We start from the raw sequence: 4,961 nt of genomic DNA on the forward strand, positions 1-4,961 counted from the left end.
AAAGACTGGATGTTTAGTTGAATTCTGAGCAAAGAGATGACCTTGTCATTGATCCAAAAACACTACATGTGCAGATTGGACATTATCTTGTTTTGTGTGGTAAAAGTAAAACTATACTGGTGTTATGATATAGTGATATAAAGTGATATGCAATAACAAAGTCAGAAGGAATCTCTTTCTTTTTGACTTTATAAACAAATGGCTGTTTTTTTTTTTTTATTGTTGTGAAACTTTTAGGACTCATCCTCACAGCTGTCAGCCATATGGGACTAGGACAGAATAAGGCCTGTTTTACCCAATGAGAAAAGGCAAAGCGAGAAAACCCACCAATCCACAACAAGCCACCATCATGTTGCTGCTGTCTTGTTAAGATTTTCTCCTGAATAGTGTAGGGCCTTTACTTTGCAGTCTAAAGCACCGTGAGACAGCTGTTGTTGTGATTTGGTGCTATATACAGAAACCAGAATTGAATCAAAGCTAGAGACAAAAAATGTGCAACGGCATGACCAATTTTCAACTTAATGGCAAAAAAAAACTTGGCCCACTCTTAAACATATTTCTGGAGTTGTTCATAAGATTCTTTTATTTATATGAAACCACATAAAATTGTGTAATGCCCTGATTTACACTTCTGAGGAACAATTCATCAATATTTCTTACCAGTACTTCAATGAGAAGAAAGTTTATATTGCAACTGGCATAAACAGACCTTTAAAAAACAAAAATCAACTCATACGACAGCAAGTTCACTGGAACATCAGCGTGTCAAAAAACTAAAATGTAGACAAAAATGTTCTCCAAATGTTCTCCAGCTGGTCGCTGCAGACTAATCCTCCTTATTTGGCTGCAGCTTCTCTTAAAACTTCATAAAACACATGGTTATAATAAAAAAAATGGGGAAAAAATCATGTTCCTTTGTGGCTATGCAGAGCAAACAAACTTATAATACTTTAATTTAATTTCTGGATTAAATGTAAGGTTACTTATTGAAACAACTTGACTTGAGGGTGTCTGCAGGAAGCTGAATTTTTAGTCGAGTCATTTTTCCTCCGGTGGAGTAAAAAAGTCTTAGAAAGTGGATTAAGAGCTGGGCGAATGTTCAAGGTAAACAGGTGTGTGACATGAAAATTGAAGTCTGTGTTTTCAAGTGAGTTCTTTGTTCATTTCTTTATCATTACTACATAATTATTTATAATTATTTACATAACTATACCACGATAATCTATCCAGTATATCATTACTTTCCTTCCATCTAATAAACATACATTTACAATAAAGAACAAACTAAAGAGACCTTAAACAAAGTTAACAGATAGCCATAAATAAAGAAACATCACCATCAAAAAGATTTCTCTGTAAACAATCTTCTAGGAATTACATGTTCAAATATGGGTGTGTGTTTATGTATTTGATAAGTTGCAAATATTGGAGTGAAACATTTAGTTGTAGAAAATGCAGGATTAAACTTTATAAGGTTATCTTTAGAGCAGAGGTGGCCCTTCATAATAGTCACAGTGTTCTTCATGGTTCTTTCATTCAAGTGTTGCCTCTTCCAGGCACAGCAATACAGATATACATTTAGCTGTATAGTAACAATCTTGGTGTCATGGTTGTGGGTGAGTCACAGTAAATTTCCACAGTCTCTGCTCTCCTCCTCTGGGTGGAGCCCTCATGGCTCCTCCTGGGAATCCCACCTAATGGCAATCAGGCCAACAATATTCTCAACCAGTCTCCACCAGAATGTCAGCTAATGCATGTTAGTGTGTGACCGCTCGCCAAACCCTGCTAATCACAGAATTTGTACTTACCTTGCTTTCCTGTCTTCTAGTCGGTTCACGGAAGCCATCATTGCAACCATGCCATGGCCTTGCTTGCCTGGACGCTAGTCTCATTCATGCTGCTGCTGCTGGTAAAACCTCTCTGTTACTCACCACTCTCACCTGCCTGCCTCCATACTCTACTGCTTGGAATTTTGGACTCACCCAGACCTCTGTCTCTCGGCTTCCCCTCCTACTTCTCTCCACCTGCAGACAATACCTTGACCTGTCACAGTTTCCCTCGTCAAGTTCCCGCACCCAGCCATCATATTGTTTTTTCCTTTTCTTTCTTAGGGGGTGGACACCTGGGCATGCCTGCTGAGTTGTTGGGTGGAGTTTGTTCCTGTCCTGGGATTATGTTTATTGAACCTTCTGACAAATAATTAAAATATATATTGTATATTCTACAGGGATGGAGGAAGTATAGATGTAACTTCAATTTCTTAGCAATTGTTTGTATTTGGGCAACGAAACAACAAATCACATCAGTCAAAGCAATGCATGTTTTTGGGCTAGTAGGCACTGCGTCAGGTTTCTGGCAGTCAAGTGTGTTGGTGGACATGTGAGGCAATAAAGAGAACTGTACACTGGGTGGATGTGAAGGAGCTGAGGTGAAACTACTCTAACTGGGCCTCTAACTCGCCTCAAAATGTCTTTACCACATCACTGGTGACGTGTGTGTGTGTGTGTTTTCCAAGTGTAAGCCAGTATGTGTTTATTTAACAGTGACTTGTTACTCACACATTGCAGCAGGTGTGATATCTGTCCTCTCTCTCACACACACAAACATAGTATGAGTTACCTGAGCCACAGGGAAAAGCAGAGTGTTTTTACAGCTGTCTATGTAATGAATTCTTTGGGGGCCTGTCAAATCAACAGTTAGCTAACGTCTCAAATTTTGTGGTATATGTGCGTGCATGTATGTGTGTTTTGACGAAGGTTAGGTAATGTCTCTGTATGCTACCTCCCACTTCTGGCAGGTTTAATGTCAATATGCTTAAAATTACATAACCCGAGTTGTCATACAGACAGAAAGCTAAAAGACCCGCCCCACCCCTCAAACAGACTTCTTAATAGAGAATTTTATCTTAAAGAGACAAGTGAAGATGGAAAAGTAGGTTATCTAATTTATAAAGCTTTTATACTTACAGAGGTAAATAGTTTCACTGCTTGAGGTGCCAATCTTAATAAAAAGGTAAGCACGTTTAAATTAAACATGGCCATTAAAGAATTACTTATGGCTGCAATATATCACCTGAGAAATGGGAGGGCAAAGAGGGCTGAAAAGACAACTAACCCTAACCCTATAATGTGAAATACAGATGTTCAGGGCTTTTTTTTCTACATCACACAGTTCAGCCATGTGCAGGCATGACATCACATCACAATCAGCAGAACACATTGGTCCTGTGGGTTTTTGGTAATAAACTGCTGCCCACATACAGCCCATTACGACTACTGAACCTTCTTTATCACCAGCCAGTTGTTGTGTGGAAGGAGGGAAGAGGTGTTACATCCCCCCCATTAATGATTTTCAGGAAAATTTTGAAGTTGGAGCTTTTACTCTGTAAAGTGAAGTTTAATTCACTCTGAAGTTCCAGAAAGCAAATCTGGTGGGTTGATTTATACTGGTCAACATTTTCTCATAGCAGACAGCTCCTTATTTATGTTACAGCGTCACTGAGTGTTGTAATCTGAAAAAAATATATACAACTTTCAAGTGAATCAAAACTTTTCTACTTCTCCTAGATAAACTATAAGTAGGAAAAAAAATCAGTTAGCTTTACTTGGGCACCAAAAAGACAACAGTAGAGCATTTTCACTGGTAAACATGATGAATATTTGTTGCTCTTTTGGCTATGTGTTATTCTGACAGGAGTCTGGGGTTAGAGATGCTGAGCCTTCATAATATGTAAAGAAACTGTAATTAAAATCGACCCTCCAGTGACCTCTGCAAGTTTTATGTTTAAGGTTCTCAAATATACCTTCCAAGTTAGCGTGTGGTGCACAGTGCAAACTGAAATTAGCAAATAATTCCTGCCATTGGATACAGAGTGTGTCCAAACACTTGATGATCCTGCAACTGACATCAAGGGTGGGCAGTAGTAAGATCGGAACATTGTGAACAAGGTAGGCTATAATTAAATGATGATTATTTAAATGAAAAAGCACAATGACGGATGTGTATGTAAAGTATTTAAAACAAATAAAAATGTAGCATAGTTGCACAATGCATCTCTGTTAATAGCTGGTTGTGATGATATCTTTAATACTCTGCCCTGCAAATTTCAAATCCATCAGTTTAGCATCACTGCTAATGATTTATGGCTCTACATATGGGAAGAGTTTAGACATGTCTGCTTTAGGGCTTCCCAACTACAAAATAGAAAGACAAGAAATGGTTTGAATTATGGTGAAGAATTTCTAAATTATTTAAAAATGGCAGAAATTCACACTTTTGCTTCAGCTTTATAGGAAGGAAACGCTTTATGCTTATAACTTCTCAAGAGACTGAAGGAATAACGGATTTTTGGTGGCTTTCTGAAGGACGTTTTTGTTGGAGGTCAGGTTTCTTTAACGTCCCACAAGGGATGTGATGTTCCAGCACAGGGAAAAAGAGGGCAAGGCTGTGAAAATATAATTCAGCAGGAGATCAGGGCAGCCACAGTCTTCTGCAGGGAGGTTTTCATCTGGTTTCGTCCACAGCTGCACAAGCCTTTCTCAGATATCAGTGCAGATTGTTGATCATAGTCACATCTAACAGTCTGATTTACAGTGCTTTGTGGTTGTATAAAATAGGTGATATTTAACATTCCAAAAGTATTTTTTGTTGTTGACTCATTTGTGCACAGCTTTGCACTGCACTAATTGCACTATAGACTTTAAATGTATAAATTATCTGTGTTTTAGATAATAGATACCCATGTTAAAATACCAGGCTATATACAGACAATTGAATCAGGCTTAAAAATCTAATGGGGAAGGGTTGTGACATGTGTTTTGATGCAAGGATGAAACCAGTCTCCCTTCTTTACATTATATAATCTTTGGAAGTTTAACAGGATACTGACACGGTAGAAACTCTACAATAAGTATTTATTGAAGTTCAATGCAAGCCAGTCGCATTTCATTACATCATCCAGA

The sequence above is a fragment of the Pelmatolapia mariae genome, linkage group LG15, assembly GCF_036321145.2.
Source record: "Pelmatolapia mariae isolate MD_Pm_ZW linkage group LG15, Pm_UMD_F_2, whole genome shotgun sequence".
In the NCBI taxonomy this organism is placed as follows: domain Eukaryota; kingdom Metazoa; phylum Chordata; class Actinopteri; order Cichliformes; family Cichlidae; genus Pelmatolapia; species Pelmatolapia mariae.